Here is an 18,246-nt window from a genome sequence, read left to right as displayed (position 1 = left end):
AAGCACTGGGAAAGTTTTAGACTCTGTCTGTAACAGATCATTTAATATTGCCAGTAAAACATCTCATGCAGAAGCCAGTAAATAAAAGAGTTCCTCCTGTCTTAATTCTAATGCACTCTAATGTGTGAAATCTCTCCTTGGCTCTGGAGGGAACAGGGCTCTGCTTTCTGCCTTCCTTGCTCTGTCTGCTCCTTCCTCAATTTCTTAATTCTCTCTGGACCCAGAAACACAAAAAAATGACTCAACTCCTTTACCTGACCCCAGAAAAACCAAAAAAATCTCTTTATCTCCTACAGCAAGAAATTACAGGCAGTTATTTTTTCTTTAAGCATCACTTAAAGGATCCTCTAGGTTGAACTGTTACATCTCTCACACATCAGCCATCTCAATCTGAGAAATAACTCATTATTAGCATTGCCCCAAGTTTTGTGACACCCCACGACCAGCTGGGTGGGGCCCAGGAGTGCCACAAAATGTGCAGAGACATCACAGCAAACTGGGGTTCCAAAAAGAGGAATTTGATGTGGAACAGGCACAGAATGACCCTGCTGGTGGTGGGAGCCTCCCAGAGCCTGATCTGTTCAGCTTTCCAAAATGAGAGCTGCAAACTGCTCCGATTGCTGCCCATAAATACAGCCAGGGAACTCACAGCCAAGCTGAAAAATAACATTGACAGAGGAGCTGGAGTGCAGCAAGTGGCCATGATTAAACTGCAGCTGGAAAAGCCACATGAAGAATTACTGCCCTGGGGGTGAGGGGCTCCAAAACTCTCTCCTCCCAACAACAACTGGACAAAATGCTTGACTTGTTTGAGGAAAGCACTCAAGCAATTTAAACCATGGTTTGTGCAGTCCAGAAGTCTGGATTTTGTAACTTTAATGATGATGTGACTTTGGGATGGCATCTTCTCTCTGGTGTCAGACAAATGTTTGTGCAGGTCTACCCTGACACCAGACCAACCATTTCATGTTCTTACTTTCACAACAATTCTTGTTTACAAAGCTCTGCACTTTCCTTTTTAACCAACCAAAGGTGCTACAGGGACACACAGGTTTAATATCAAAGGGAACAATATCCAGTGAATTCCTCCTCAGGCTGGAAATCCAGAACTGCTGGGAGAAAAAGATCCTCTTCAGACTCAAGCCTTCCAAAAATCTCCTTTCATTTCCAGAAGTCTCCCCTCCATCTCAGCTCCCTTTTAACTCCAACATCACAATCACAGACAGTCCGTGTGTCTGCACCACCCTGGCAGACATTATATTCTCAATATTTTATTGCAGCTATTAAAAGCCATCACAAGATTGGTTTGTTTCTGAGCTGAACAAAGCCATATTAAATGAAAAGCACGGTGCAGGAGTAGAGGAAGAGCTCTACAATCATAGTTGACAGCTTAGCTATTTATGCTGTAAATGCATCATAAATAATTTCTGAAGTCTTCCTACATTCCTGTACTTGGTCTGTAGGAGGCTCATAAATAGATGGATAGACCTTTATGAGCAGTGATACCCAAACCTGGCAGTGCCAGAGCTGCTCCCCCAGGGCAGGGCTGTGCAGATCCATTTTGTACCTCCAACAACCAGAATAACCCAGTTCCCAGAGGCTCCCAAACTCCCAGCTCAGCCTGCCCAGGGCTGTCTCCTTGCTCCCCCTCCCATCCCACCTTTTCCTCTCAGCCCTGACCTCTGTCATTCCCTCCTGCCCTTCCTTCATTAGCAGTTTTTGTTAATCACCCTCTCTGCTTCCCTTGAGCTGACCCCAGCCCTCAGAAGTCCTTTTGCCTTTCTGCACTTTGCTTTTTCCCTCCTCCCACCTGCACCTGCCCCCATCCTCTCTCTCTTTGTTGCCAGGTCCTTTTTCATCAGCTGCTGCTCCTGTGCCCCTGGTCTCAGCTCTGCTCTGTTAATGACTGTCCCAGCTCAGCACAGCCACAGCAGCTCCTCCTGCAGCACCTGGGCTTTGGCTCCTTCTGATCCCTGGCAGCTCCTCAGGAGCAAGGACAGGAGCAACTCAAACACTCCAGGTGAGCAAAGGGACACAACTCATTCCTCTGCAGAGATGCCATTCACTCACACATATAAAAAGGGGACAATATTTGCTTTTTCATTATATTTGTTTGCTGAGAAAATTTTTCTTTTTTTTTTTTTTTTTTATCCCCAGCAGAAAAAAAAAAAAGAAGCTAGAAAGATGACAAAATTTTGCCAAGATTTTGCAACGCTGGAATTTACAAGTGGTGGTATTTATATAAAAATAAGGTTATTTACCAACATAAAACAACCTATAAGGCTTAAAAGTGACAGAAATTTATGTAAGGAAAAAAAAAAACCATCAAGATTTATTAAATAAAAACATACTACCTGCCAACAGAAACATTTAAAAAGAAAAGTAATTTTAAAAACGCAAATTGTTTGAACACCAAATTCTCCTGCAATATCTGATATCAGAGCTGAGCAATGCCAACCTCCAGCCTGACCCTGCAGGGCTGTTCCTGCCCAGCTCTGCTACTTCATCCACTTTGTCCTGCCCACACATCCCTGCCCCAGCCCCAGCTGCAGCCTCTGGAACATCCCTGATACTCCTGAATATTCCTGATATCTAGAATACCCCTGTTATCTGGAATAGCCCTGATATCTGGATTACCCCTGATATCTGAATATTCCTGATACCTGGAATATCCCTGATACCTGGATTACCCCTGATATCTGAATATTCCTGATATCTGGAATACCTCTGATATGTGGAATATCCCTGATATCTGGAACATCCCTGATACCTGAATATTCCTGATATCTGGAATAATCCTGATACCTGGACTACCTCTGATACTTGGAATATTCTGTGCACCCCACACTGGGAGAGCAGGTGACTCAGATCCTTCCAGCCTCGAGTTCTGGACAATCTGGGCTGAGCAGCCCCTGGACAGCTCCCCCACAGCAAGCACTGCACACAAAAGGCACCACCGAGCTGCTATTTAAAGCCTTAAAATATTCAACACTTTCCTGGCCAATTTATTATTCAATTGCTCAGAAATGACAATTTAAGTCTGCTGCTGAATCCTCACTGCCCCCCTCTGTACACAGCATGCCTAACTGTGCAGCTCAGCAGCTCTGCCACAGCCCTGGCAGCTCCTGAGCCTCTCCAGGCTCAGCAGGCAGGGCAGTTCGTGCAGAGGTTTCCCTGCTGTGGCCCCTCTGACAGGCTCAGAACACTCAGGAGGATGCTCCTGCATCCCAGAGTGAAGCAGATTCAGCACTGCTCCTTGCTTAGGCACTGCTGAGGATGCAGATCCCACGAGGCAGCCCAGGGATCTCCTCAGTGCCCCAGAACATCCTCTGGAAGGTGAGGCATGCACAAGTGTTGGGTCTTGGCACAGACAGCTCCTAATTTCATTCTGGCCACCGAGGAGTTAAGTCATTGTAAAATCCTCAGCTTCTGCTTCTATCTGGCAGAAGTTGTGCAAGATGGAACAAGCAGCATTTCCACACCCTCATTTGTAAATTTACAAATATTAACCCACTGCCACGCTGGGAGTTCAATTGGGTGGGATCCCAAAAGGAGGAGATTGGGAAACAAGGAAAAAGGGTCCTGCCTTTACAAGGTAAGAGTGTGGAAGGGCTTGGCAAGAAAAGGAGCAGTGGAGAAATTCAGAGATGACAAAGGTGGTCTGTGGTGCAGTGAAGGACCCAACAGGGGATAACCAGACAGGGAAAGAAACCAGATGAGAAGGAATGTGAATAGAGACAGGGTGGCAGAACAGCAATTTCAAGGTGTGCTGCAAGTGTTGGAGACACAACATGGTGTAGAGTCACCTTATGCAATAATTCTGTGAAGGAGTGGGAAAAGAACAGAGAAATCACACTTCACAATCAAAATCCCTGTAGAGACTCACAGTAAGGAACAGCAAGGTCCATAAAGATCTGCACAATCAAACTCGAATCTAGCTGAAATCTTAATGTTATCAGAAAGATAAATCCTGACAGAGATCTTAGCAAAAAGGAAAGGAGAAGGCAAATATCACCTGGAGGTGATTCCTGTGCTCCAGTGGCTTGGCAGATGTAGGAACTGGAATCTCCCAGTTCAGCCCTCCTCCCTTACAGCCTCATCACAAACAGCTTCAGGAAATGTTCTCTTTGACACCCATAATATTGACATAATGCTACAAGAGACTTACAATAACATTCCTTGTTTGGAAGAAAAAAAAATTGAATCTGCTGTCCATTCACCAAGCCTGTAATTTAATACAGATGTGAGAGATTTCATCAGAGGTTTTTGGGCAGTGCCAGTGAGGCCTCATCTGGAAAAGTGTGGAAGGTTCCACCCAAGGAAAATAAATTCAATCTGCATTAGTAGTAGTATGACTGAGGGAATTAAAACTTCTCTTAAAGAGGAAGCTTTTGGTTTGTATAACCCCACAAAATGAAAGTTGAGAAGATTGTTATCTATTTTTCACTCTTCCTCACCCTAGAACTAGCCTGCAACGAGAACAAAGAGCATTTTAACTAAAGGCTGGAGCTGGCACCAGAACAAATGTCATAAACTGGCCATAAATCCACACTAGATTAGAAATGACAGTATAACTATCATACAAGCAAGGAGTAAAAAGGGATAGGAGCAACAGATGCAAGAAACCACAGCCATTTATGCTAATGAATGTAAAATATTAGTTCCACAGATAGACCTGGCTGCATGAGCCTGGGTTTGATGACCACAGGGTTGGTTCTCCTGTTTCCCCAAGTCAGACTTTTCCCAGTTCATGCAGCCCTGGCACAGAGTCTGACTGATCCACACTGCCAGGAGGACCCATGGTGAATTACTGGCTCATGTGAATTAGGGAGTGGAAAACCAGGCTTGCCAGATGTGCTTTTTTCACATATTTTGACAATTATAGTTCAGCTTAATCATTTATGATAATACTTCATAATGTTCTAGCAAATGCTCTGGTGTATAGTTTGCAAAAAATAATGAAGTCTTAAGTAACATGGCAACTCACTCAGCTTTTAAATCTTTGCTGAGAAGCAGGAGGAAGCAGCCAGTGTTTTGTGCAGATTATGGAGAGTTATTGTAGTGAAATTAGGAACACTTCCATTATTGCTTCCCCATCAGGTTCTTAAGTATTTACTACTGTAAAAACACTGTGGTTCTACAGCAACAAGACACCCTCAAATGAGATCAAACCAGAGCAGAGCTGCAGAGCTCTGAAGCAGTGCTATTCAAGAGAAACACAGGTTATACAATAGAAACCATGGCAAAGGACTGACAATTTCTGTGTCTACACTCAGCTCTGTACTCTTAATTCTCATTGCAAGTCAGCTGTCTAGGTCCTGAATAACAACCCTCTAATCACAGCTTTGCCCAGCAAAACTGCAAGCTATCATAAAATGCTTCTTTTACTTAAAAAAAAGCTCATCTTAAAAAAATTATTCTAATCGAAATTTTCCATCTGACTCCTTTATCACAACTTCTGGCCAGGGTTGGAGAAGAACCAGAAAATGAGCCATGTGATCTGGCAGAGCTCACTTAGAGCACACACCAGAGCTGACATGAGCACTTCAGCATCTTGTGGCAGCACCACTGACACTGCCTCAGCTGTGAGAAATGTCAGCACTTGAACAGTGCCTCTGCTTAATTCCAGGGGAATTAAGGAAGCCAGTGGCATTCACAGGAAATTCCACTTCCCAGCTTCCTTGTTTTGCTGGTTGGCAGCAGTTGCCATTATAACATAAGGTGGAGAATAGGAACAACTTGCACAGATCTCTCATATGTTTCACATTCTGTGAGTGTTTAGGTGGAAGGAGTTATTGTTCCAAGGCTCAGGGGGAGGTAAGGGAGCATTCAGTGCAGATGCAAGTCTGAGGCACTCTCCATTTCAGAACATCAGAATCCCTCCAAATGTTGTGCCAATGGAGACAGTAAACTGACAAGAAATGTAGATCAATGTTCTTTAAACATTTCAGCTTTTCTGATAAGCAAACATTTCAGTCTGTGTAATATTGTCAAACTACAGCTGCAGAGAATTTTGAAGAGGCTCCTGTGTGCGCTTTAAATATTCTGATTTCTCTCCACCAGCAAATGCTCTCGAGAGAGCAGCACGCCAACACACTCCTGTTCTGAGAGCATCACTTCCCTGGGAGAGCATGGCACAGCTCAGGGAGAGCCTGCAGCCTGAGCCTGCCTCTCCAGCTGCACCAGCACAGGGACAGACAGGGACACAGACAGGACAGACAGGGACAGACAGGACAGACAGGGACAGACAGGGACAGACAGACAGGGACAGACAGGACAGATAGGACAGACAGGGACAGACAGGGACAGACAGGGACAGACAGGGACAGACAGACAGGGACAGACAGGACAGACAGGGACAGACAGACAAGGACAGACAGACAAGGACAGACAGGGACAGACAGGACAGACAGGGACAGACAGGGACAGACAGACAAGGACAGACAGACAGGACAGACAGGGACAGACAGACAGGGACAGACAGGACAGACAGGACAGACAGGACAGACAGACAGGGACAGACAGGGACATCCCTCACCCCTGCAACTGTGCACAAAAATCTTAAATGGCATTGCACAGAGAGACAGGGGGGATTTGGCAAAGCAGGCAGAAGGCTACAAGCATTACACTGCCATTAAATTAGCATTTAATCTTGCCTTCACAAGATGCAGCATTTTCCTCAGAAATGTGATCTTTGCGAGATACCAGGCTCAGGGATCTGACAAATAATCAAAAAGCTGATTTCCTACCACAGAAAAAAAAAATCTTTCCATGAAATAAGAGTTTTTGAATGACACACAGAGAAATTACAGGGAGGTAGTGAATGCTTCTTGTATGATGGGGAGAAAAATTCTAAAGAGCTCACACTAAACAGTAAAATATTAAATCTAAGAAGATTTTATATGTGGAGGAATCTATATAAAATTGAGACTCCATCATTCAAATAGAGTCCAAAAGGTGCAAGGAGATAAACAGAGTAATGAACTAAAGTCCTGATGGCCTCAGGAAACTCTGTCCCATGTAATGAGAGAGGAAAAGTGATTTGCACAATGAGGTCCATGTTCTGCACCTGCACAGCAAATCCAAAAGGCAGGAATCAGTTCTGCAAGTGAGAGTGTTTTTATAACATTCTTTCCACACCAGCCAGTAAAGCTCTCAAACTGCCCACAGCTAGGAAAACAAGAAAATATTCTGTAAAAATAAATGATGATTCCATACCCACTTCAATATTCCTCTTTGTAGCATTCTCCTCTCTTTGTACTTTTGTTATCAAGTCCAGGAATGAAGAACAAAGAGTTTGTCTTGGGCAGTTTCTGGATGTGGCAGCAATGGCTACTGGCCTTTCAACACCTTACAGCTCTGTTTGGTGAGAAAAATGAATCTGCACTTGTGAGACACCAAGCAGAGGTGTTCTCCAGGTAGCAGAAACCTCATCTACTTAGGAGATAAAATACAAGAAAACAAATAGCAAGAACTGTGTTCAGCTTTCCAAAAGGCAGAAAATAGTAACATGGATTGCTATTCACTTTGCAATGCCTATCAATAGTTTGGCTATGGCCTTGCCAAATAAAAAGCTTCACCCAGCTGACTCATCCTTGCTCTTCACAATAGCCAAGATTCATCATCTAAAGCAAAGGCAGGAATAAGAATAAGAACTAGAAAAGTGAATGTTCCTGTCATGTTTCAAAGAGATTGAGCTCTGCAGGTTTTACAAACACTTCAAGGGAATTTTAGTCACAGTGTTTGAGCTCATTACAAGAGCTCAAAATCGAAGAAGATCAGAAATGCCAAGAAAAAACAAAAGATATGTCTAGCATCCTCCAGAAAATCAACTCATCCCTATGATTTTACATCAACATATAAAATGATAGTAACAAAAGAGTCAAACACCTTTGCATCAAGCTGGTTCTACAGAGTGACATTAAAACATTGAGTTTGTGTGGGTTTTTGGAAGCAGAGCCTCCACTTCCACAGAGAAGCTGAGCCAGGCAAACTTGCAGCCCCAAGGAGCAATAGAACAGCTCTGCTTTGGGAGGAGCTGCTGTCTCTGCCTCTCAGTGGCTTTGTCACAGCCCTGTTCCAGTGTCACTGCTCAGAGTCCTGTGGGCACTGCCCTGCTTGCACTCCCCCTCCAGTTCCCTTTTCTCCTGAATTTTTCCTCTCACCCTTCATCAGCCCGGGGCTGGGGGAGCACTCAGGTGGGGAGGCTGCTCCTGGCAACTCCCAGAGTCAGTTCTAAACTGAGAAAATGGATCATAAAAAATGCAGTGGGTACCTGCAGAGAGGCTGGGAGGAAGGAACAGCTTGACACGTTCCCAGCTGTTTGACATGATTCATCTCCAGCAGCAACACAGAGAGCACTGAACCAACCCCAGATGTTAAAGAAAATGAACCTTTCCTGAGCTGGCTGCTCCCTGCACCCCTGGCACTCCACAGGGCCCTGCTGGGACTTCACACCCTGCCACAGCCATGGGCAGCTGGGGAGGAAGGCACAGCGAGGTATAAAGTGAGAGAGGCTTATCCAACAGCTCAGCACCAGCAAAAAGCCTCTCAGGTCTTATCTGGTATTGATTCAGCTCTTCACACAACTGTTAAAGAAAAAATCTCTCTTCCTCTCTGGACAAAAAAAAATAATAAAATAAATAAAAATCAAGCAATCTTACAGCATAGAGATGTTTTGTTCCAGACAGTATTTACTTCTCTACAGGATTAAACAGGCATCTATTCTCAAGGAGCACAGGGGATAACCTGGATTAAGTTTGTTGCTTCTCCTAGTGAGAAATAACTTGTTTGCCAAATATTTTTGAAGTAACTGTGACATCCAGAAAGTCTGCTTGAATCTGGGAAGCAGAGAAAAGTGCTAGTAAAGAAAAAAGCTTAGGAATCAAACATGCCATCAAGAAAAATAACGTCCTGAATAGGTACATGGCAAATCCTTGCTGGTATATATCTATCTGACTTCCTCTGGAAAAATACACCAGGGGCCCATCGATGGAGAGAAGGGAAAACAACATCCAGCAGAACAATAGGAGATCCTGAGGAAGCATATATAATAAAAAAGAGCTATAAACACTTAGCAAGATAGTAACAATTGTTTCCTGGAAACTTAGCACCTCATTTGGTAAGAAAAAAAAAATAAAATAAAATTGCAGCAAAGTGAAATTTGTTGCTCTAATTCAGACTATCCATTCTATTGCAGCCCTTACATCCATCCAAGGATGTTCCCCTGTGGTTTTGGGTGTTTAACACCTCCAGAGCCCAGAGCAGCTCCTCCCTGGGAACAGAGGATGGAGAAGGATCTTTACCCCAGGTGGGAGGGGGCACAGAGCCTTGGCTGCTCTCTGACCTCGGGGTGACCACACAGGATGAACAAACCTGCCACAGCCTGAATGGTCCAGCAGAACAGATTTTGTCTGTGCAAGCAAACCCACTGTCAGGATGGCATGAAGGAGGAAATCCAAGCCCCAGAAGTGCTGGGAGATGCTGGGAGCAGTGAAGGACCCAGGGCTCACCCAGGGCTGGGTGACAGCCACAAGCCATGGCTGGTTCAGTTCAAGCTGGCTGCTGGAAGAACAGAGTCAAAAACCTACCTTAACCTATTTTATTAGAATATTCCAGCAAGGTAGGGAGCTCTTTGAGATCCCTACAGGAAGAAATGGCCACAGATGTGTCAAGGAGGGCAGCTCATGCTCACAAGTGCCTGCAGATTTCTAGCAAGTCCACTGCAGTGAATCACAGATGGAACAAATATTTAAATACTGAGAAACATTATCTTGTTGTTCGTGTTGGATGCTAAGAACAAAATGACAACTATTAAACACATTTGTTCTTCTCTTGTTATAAGGGTCTGAAAGGGGACAACTTTCTTGAAAGTGTGACAGCACTTAGGAAATGGAAAGTACATGGTGATAGCAGGAGCTGACCCCCTCCCCCAGAGACAGATGGACAAATGGGAGCTGGCAGAGATGTTTTGTTCTCTCTGTGCAAAGTCAAACCAGACCCAGCCACAGCACAGAGTGAGCAGCACTCCCACTCCACTGCTGAGCATCCTCCAGAAACATTAATTAGTCACAAAGTTTAAATGGGCACCTTGCACTGGTCTCTTCATGAAACCACGTTATTCATCTCAATTAAGTGGAACCCCACAGAAGGGCTGTGGGGAGTTCAGAATAACACCAACTTTTTCAGAAGCCTCTTTTCTTATTTTACTGCTTTCACTTCTTTTGTTAATTGCCTAATTCCACCTTTTCCTGACTGCACTCCCCTTGGGAGGTAAAGATCACTTAGCTATTTGTTCACACAAGCAATGGGGCTTTGGGAAAAAAAAAAAAAAACAACAAAACAACAACCTGTGTTCACATTTTCAGCCATCTGACAAATAGACTAATTCATTAGTAATTAAAAAGTGTAGCACTTGGAATGCTCATCTTATTGGCACCCTGGCAGGTGGAGGGAGGAAGGACATGGATGTGTTTGCTCACATGAGAAAGGTGGAATTCTCTTCCCTCATCTCTAATGACTGAGCCCAAGGCTCCCTTGGGATTTGCATCCCCTGGCTGCTGATAGGAAGGAGGATTTCTATCTGGTTCCAATTCTGAAAAGTCAGAGTGCCTGGGAGTTCCTCATCTGAACATCACCCTCGTGCCTCTGAAGAAGATACAGGCACAGGGAACATTGGTGGGATCAGGCTTTGAAGAGGAAACTGCAACTCACCTGCTCTAATACAGTAATTGTGTTCTAATTCTGATTGTAAAGAACAAGCTCAAAACCACACCTAGACAAGAATAAATATCCATGACAGAATACTCTGCCCTATTGACTTCCAGCAAAATCTTCTGCCATTGCCCAAGAAATCAGAGCAGCACTTTCAAAGTCTCAGCTTCTGGAGTTGTTTTAGGATTTTTTGTTAAGTCATGTTTTACATCTGTGAAAGAAGTCAAAATTAGGAAAGTTTTAACTCTACGAGTGACAGACATGAAATTTTGAAAAAAATTTCTGTAAAAGAAAATTAACACATTTATCTTATTATTATTTTCATTGGCAATTCTACGTGTCACTGGATTTAGATCCAAATTGTTGGCTTCACCTTTTGTCCTTCCTCTCATATTCAGTATTTTCCTATCTCAATATGTACTGCAGGGTTTAATTTGGGTTTTCTGTGCCAGATTTGTATTCCTACTAATATCATGCTTTCCAGTTGCTTTGCTAATGTATCATTTTGGCACATGCTGACTGAAACAATAATTAAACCATGCTGGTTCTGACAAGGAACAAAGAGATTTTCAGTCCTAACTGGAGACAGAGGTGCTGTATTAGGCCATAATCAAAATAATTCCTTTTGATAGCACAGTCAAAAACGTCTCCAGAACTGCTCTAAAGCAGTTTCCAGCTTTCTGAGCACACCAGTCACTTCTTCTTGCTCATTGCCACCACTCTGAGTTACCTAGCTGAGGTCTCAATACTTCAGGAATTTCTTGCAAAGACTCAGGATTCTGGCTTAGCAATATTTCTTTTTCCTCCTGAGCTTCTCCTTGCTGTTTTAACACAATAAATACCATCTGCAAATCCTGGGATCCATAAATAATAACAGAAATAAATAAATAACATAAATAAATAACAGAAATAATGTCCATTTCAGATGGACACTCACCCAGCCCAGGGCAGTGCTGACCTTCACCCCTCCCTCAGGATCTGCTCTGCTCTCCCCCAGCTCCCCTGGGCACCACAAATTATTTGGGTTCCTTCACCCAGAGATTTTTCCCTCACCCCAAAAACACAGCTGGTGTTCCCAAGTGGCTCTTGTGTGAGGATTTTAGAAAAGCAGAGGGTCCTTTCTGCCCCTGGAGCCTTTTTAATAAACTTTGTCTGGAGCTCCCCCTCCACCCAGGCACAAATAGAACACCCTTCGATTATGGTGTTAACTTCATTATTAACCATGCAAATCTGAACTCAACAAAATCCCCTTTTTTTAAATAATTAATTAGCAAATGACAGCATAAGTGGTTTTGTATTGAGTATAAACCTCTGAAATCAATGAAGCTGTTTTACATGAAAGAAATGTATTATTTTAAACACCTTAATAGTGTCAGGAGACTTGCATCAACATTAATCTCAGGCAGAGAACATATTCAAAAATACAGCTCTCACTGGGAACAAGACTCATTAATAGTTTTTAATAAATATGATGTGCTGAGACAAGCATCCAAGCTCACCAATTTTTGGTCTTTTCTGAATTCTTCTCAGCTATAATTAACCCAGCAGCAATTTTGGGATTTTTAGGGCAGAGGTCTGTGAACTCTGTGCTTTGACCTGGAGTGCAATTATTGTCTGGGCTAACAGCAAGCTTGAAAACCTCAGTTATTAGGGCTTGATCCTGAAATTGCCTTAATATTTTAAGGAGATGAGCAGGATGGGGTCAGTTGATGCTGCTAATTGTGTGTGACATCATCACACATATTGGAGAATTGTCTTCATTGTGTGAAGACAAAGTGACAGCCCAGCACTGATCAATCCTGCAATAAACTGCTGCTCTGCTGGGACTGGAGGCTTGGATGTTTGGGAGGTGAGAGATATTGAACAGGAATCCCATTCCCCATAAAAATCAAACCAAGCAGAGTCATTAAAAGGGGCTGTTCTGTGCTAGAGGTGGATTTTTTCTCTGGGTCAGGGGTGATCTCTGTGCCCAGACACTCTGAGAGGAACTTGTGATGTAAAATCCCTTCCTCCAGTGAGGTCTGGAACACCTTCAAAGCAAATCAGCATTTCCTGAGGAACACCTCACACTGTGCATGGAGCCACTCTGATCCATGCCTTCCCTTCTTTGCTTCTGCCCCAAAACCAGCAGCACATCAATAACAAGGGGAGTGTCCTACAGAAAAAACAGAGAGCAAAACAGAGATGTGGCTCTGAAATAACCATCAGGACCCACATCAGCTGTGTCCCTGAGGAAAATAAAACACCTCCAAAACACACTGCAGGACAAGCTATGGAGCCTTGCTAAAACCAGACTCCAAATGCAATTTCAAGGAACCAAAGTCTACCCCAAAACGACTTCAAATTCCCAAAGCCATAAACAACAACCAGTTCACAATAACACAGGTTTTTACTCTTCCTATTGTGGACTCCACCAAAAGAAATTAAAAGCTTCCAAATGCTTTTTCCAGATTCCAAAGGAATATTTAATTGTTTGGGAGGAAGCAGTTTTGCATTGCAATAATAGCTGGTATAAAATAATTCCAGTCAGAAATAACAGGATCTTCCTGGGGAAAAGTCTGTACCTTTGGAGAACACTTCCCTTCAGTACAACAAAAACCCAGATGTGGGACCTTCAAATCCACAGCATTGTCTCAGGGCAAATGGAAAATTTATTCATAGTTTCTCTGGGTTTTTGGTTAACAGGATAAAAAAAAACTTTTCCATTTTGACCTCAAATTCCTTGTGCTTGCTGCATATTCTTCTGGCTCTTGTTTTGAATATTTATATTATTCTGAGTAATTGCATGCTGGCGGTTTTCATAATCACTAATTGCACTAGATGACTCTTGTGATCACAAATAAAACATTTGGGAGGGAATAAATGAATGGAACCATCCTCAGAATCAATAACTGCTGAAGTCTTCCTACATACAGATAAATCTGGTTTTGTTGTGCACAGAATAAGTTATCTACTATTTTCATCTTCATTGTCGATGCAGGAGCAAACTTTTTGTTCATTTTTGAATTTAGCATTGTGTCAGATTTCTCACTGTCTCTCATGTGCAGCACTTTGAAGTGGCAGAGAAAATAATCCATTAGTGTTGGATCTGGATCTGGATAATGGAGACTTCTAAAATAAATTAAAGGAATTGAAATTAAACAGTACACAGAAAAAAATAAAAATAAAAAATAAAAGGACGACAGCACCGCATTTCTTTGTTGGTGTTGGTTTTGAAATGATTCATAATTCAATTAGTGTAGATCACAAGTTTGTTGATTTGCTAAAGAGAGCTCTCCAGGGCATAAAAATATTTATATAATGATTGGAGCAGCAAATAAAATTCATAAACAAAAATAACCTGAATTACAACTGAAAAATTATCATCCTTTAAAATATAAATCAGAAATGTCAGGAGAGAAATCAGGAAGGAAACATTTAAGGAAACATTTCCAGTCTAACAAAACCTACAACCCCAGAGCCAGCCTGAGCTCTCCCTGCTCCAAAATGACAATTTTTGCTCCCCAGGACTTTGCTGTGCAGAGCTCAGAGCCCGTGCCCTGTGTCCCAGCTCTGCTCCTGCTCAGTTCCTGCTCCAAAATGACAATTCTTGCTCCTCAGGACTTTGCTGTGCACAGCTCAGAGCCCTTGCCCTGTGTCCCAGCTCTGCTCCTGACCCCCAGCTCGGTTCCTGCTCCAAAATGACAATTCTTGCTCCCCAGGACTTTGCTGTGCAGAGCTCAGAGCCCGTGCCCTGTGTCCCAGCTCTGCTCCTGCTCAGTTCCTGCTCCAAAATGACAATTCTTGCTCCCCAGGACTTTGCTGTGCAGAGCTCAGAGCCCGTGCCCTGTGCCCCAGCTCTGCTCCTGACCCCCAGCTCGGTTCCTGCTCCAAAATGACAAGTTTTGCTCCCCAGGACTTTGCTGTGCAGAGCTCAGAGCCCGTGCCCTGTGCCCCAGCTCTGCTCCTGACCCCCAGCTCGGTTCCTTGGCTCAGCTGCTTGCCCATGGCCACAGGCAGCTGCAGAATTGGCTTTTCGGCCTCCCCAGGGCACCAGAGGCTGCAGGACTCTCTCCTGCATTGCCTGGCCATGCAGGGAACCACCAAACTGTGCAGGGGTGGGAATGGCCCTGCCCTGCTCACCCCACAGCCTCACTCCACAGCTGGAGACACAGCTGGAAACACTGATCACACCTTTAAGTGACTGCAGCCTGATGAGCTCAGTAATTTCTGGTAGTTCACAAGAGCAGACAGTGAAGGATTTGGTTTTCTGTCCCCCTCTGAGCACCTCTCCATGCCCAGCTCTCTGGAATTCACCTCCCCACCCACACATCACCTCTGGCTCCAGGATTGCTTGTGGAAGTGTGATCACCTGCAGGCAATCAGGACATTTCCTCCAAATACACACTCCAGATCCAAATCAAAATGCAAATGGAGATTCACTCTCTGCCACCCCAGCCACAAACATGCACACAATTCACTGGCTGCAGCAGCAGTGATCTGCAATTAGCAAATGAGAGCAAACTGCAGAATCATTTCTCCCAGGTATTTCTGCACAGGTTTCACTGCCACACAACCTCCCCTCGTCTCAAACCCAGAGCTAAGTGCTCCATCATGGTATATTTAGTGACACATGGATGAAATGCAAATGCCAAATTTAAAGTTCTAGAAATTAAATGATAATCTCCTCCTCAGTTGGCAGATCTGAATCTGGGAGAAGCTAAAGCTCCTATCAAGTGAAAAATAAGAGATCTGTTTCAAGATGGATTTCAGCTGTATTTCTACACGTGTTCAGCAGCTGCAGCTTCTATTTAGATAACAAAACACCTACTGCAAATAAATAATTGTACAATTTCCACAGAGTTCCAAATGTACAGAGCTCTCCTAGAAATCTGTGACTGCAGTTAATGTTCCTTAGGCATGCTTAGCCCAGCCACCCAAACTAACTGTGACTTCTGCAAGGTCTGGAATTACACCAGTTATCCAGTGGATAATGAAAATAAAAATTAAGCAAAAAAAATTCCACAGAGTTAGGTTGAGACAGACTGGAATTTATAAGCAAATGATTAGAAATGATTAAACAATGGAGCTTAGCTTTAAATGGTGTGAAATTACTTCAGGACCAGCAGAACTTCATTACTTTCTCTGTTTGTGCATAATGGATTTTTTGGAGTATAATTTCTCTCTTGAAAAGCTCCATAATATTAAAATGTTTTTGATTAACTAGTCAAGAAGCAAAGCAAACAACAGACGTTTTTATATACTGGTATCCAAATAACTCAGGAGAATAACTGGGAGCACAATGAAAACTAAACTGAGCCAGAAATGCCTTGTAAATATTACAGTAGATGCTCCTGCCAAAATATTGTCAGCTAGTACAGATTGCACAGTGCCATAATTACAGTGGATGACATAAAATTATTATAAATTAACAGTTTATAGTACAAAGTCATGCATTATGTATTTTTATTAAGTAGCTACACAAGTGTGTGAAATGAAGAACTGTGAAATTGTGTAAAAAGTGATTGATCTAAACTTTGTCTACAACACAAATTAGCCCATTATTTTTTTTTTTTTTCACAAGGTTTAAACTCAACACATGTTCTTAGGCAAGGATTGTTGGAACTGGGGAGGAATGTGTTAAGGGCTGAAATTCCCTTTCTGTAGCTGCTCACATAAATGTTGGTGGCCACAGACACACAGCTCCCACCTCAGTGCTGGGCAGGATTGCTGGGTGGGAGCACACACTGCAGAAACACATCTGTGTCCACTGACACCATCCCAGCCAGAGCAACCAGCTCCAAACTCAGTCTTCCTAAATTTGTTGCCACTTCTGTGACCCAGAGTGGTGCTTTGGAGATGCATTCAGTGCTCTGAGTTGCCAGAATCAAATCTTAGTGCAGCAGAGGCACTCCCAGGAATTAACTGGGCTGTGTTTCTCTGTCTCAGCTGCCAGAGTCTCACAAGAAAGGTTTTACATCAAGACAGACACTGCTCTCCTTTAGAGCATCTCTGTATTTTGGCAATGCTTGAGAACATATTTTGGATCAAGCCAAGACACAAAAAAGCCAGTTGTTTATTTTACAGTTTAACATGGCCTTAATCTATTTTCTACTTGCAAACATTCACCATTTCTGGTCAACCCCACTTCTAAAAATAATTTTGCTTTAATTTTGTTACACTGAATTCGGTCTCTGATTAATCCATCAGAGATATTATTAATATAACTTTGATTTATTAGATATAAATACATCTGTTAAGTATCAGCCAGTGAATTTATCTAACAGAAGTCATCTTGCAGAGGAAATGTGCCTTTCCCCAAGGAGCACTGGTGCACAGTCACAGTAGTTGTCACATTTAGGAAACAAATCTGTCTGTGACTTGCCATTTCCTTCCTGCCTCACTCTGGTTTATTAGGGATTAGAAATGGTCTTGTGTGCTGTGGCACACACACATGGCAAGAACCTGCCCTGCACAGAGCCCACAATATTCCAGACCTGCTAAAGGATGCTAAACCTGCAGTGGATCTCCCAGGGAACCATCAGAGTCTCATCAAAGACAAAACCCCAACTCACAAATGCAAATTACTCAGAGATTTTGGCAGTGTTGCAATCACCTGCTGCTGGTTTTGTCACCCAGGCCCAAGAAGGTTTTGCTTCACCTTGGCCAAACAGCAAATGATTATTGCAAAGAACAGAGAAATGAACAATAGCAAAACCAGAGTTAACAGAGCAGCTATGCCCAGGCTCCTGTCACAGCACATAATTCCTGTTTACAGAACATTTTGCCATAATCCTGTTTATTCCATTTATCAGCAACAGTAGTCACTACATGGAAAAAAAAAAATACAGATTTCCTACCTACAAGAAATGAAGGTTGCTCATTTTCATGGAACATGACACTGAGTGAGGAATTAGAGGCACAAAACACTCTGGAGAAGTGAAAATCCTACTACACAAAACACAGCTCCTATTACACAAAAACATTCATGCAAATAAGTCCTTGAAGATCTGTGTCCACCTACAATCATAATTTATAGAACATGAGTAGAGAAAAAACCTCAGAAAACCTTTTCCTACTTCAACTCAAACTCTACTTTTCAAGCTGCTCACACAACTCCAGATCATCATAACCAAACAGGAACTTAAAAATCATATACCTAAAAACAGTAGCTAAAACTCTTGAATTTCACACCTCCATTTTACCAAGTAGTTCCACAAAAGGCAGAGATACAGGAGTGCTCACCTGCTGGTGTTTTACTCCTTCCCCAGATCCTCACACTGAAATGCCAGCAGCTCCTCCAGCTGAGGCTGTTTGTAGCTGACCTCTGTTCTGCAATCCCTCATTTTGGGGGGACCAGACACGTGCTTTCCCTTGGCAGGGAAGTTCCTACAGTCAGGTTCTAGGCAGCAAATCCAGCTCCAGTGCTCCTGGGACTGCAGCATTTCCCCTGTCAGCAAACTGCCCTGAACCAGGCAGAGAATTCACCCTGGGAGATGCTCTGACACAAAGCTCCTGTGCTGGCCCAAACCTGGCAGGGCAGCCCAGCCAGCA

The 18,246-nt window shown here is 43.3% G+C and overlaps 1 long non-coding RNA gene across 2 annotated transcripts in view; it reads right to left on the bottom strand.

The window, feature by feature from the left end:
- Positions 1 to 18,025, bottom strand: part of LOC130253255 (uncharacterized) — a 184,679-nt gene extending 166,654 nt beyond the window's left edge. For both annotated transcript variants that reach the window (XR_008840535.1, XR_008840534.1), the window contains exon 1: positions 17,938 to 18,025. This is a non-coding gene — a long non-coding RNA (uncharacterized LOC130253255). The remainder of the gene's footprint in view (positions 1 to 17,937) is intronic.
- Positions 18,026 to 18,246: the final 221 nt, after the last annotated feature.

The sequence above is a fragment of the Oenanthe melanoleuca genome, chromosome 4A (assembly GCF_029582105.1).
Source record: "Oenanthe melanoleuca isolate GR-GAL-2019-014 chromosome 4A, OMel1.0, whole genome shotgun sequence".
Classification (NCBI taxonomy): domain Eukaryota; kingdom Metazoa; phylum Chordata; class Aves; order Passeriformes; family Muscicapidae; genus Oenanthe; species Oenanthe melanoleuca.
The sequence above is the reverse complement of the archived record's forward strand: the minus strand, read 5'-3'. Positions and strand labels throughout refer to the sequence as shown.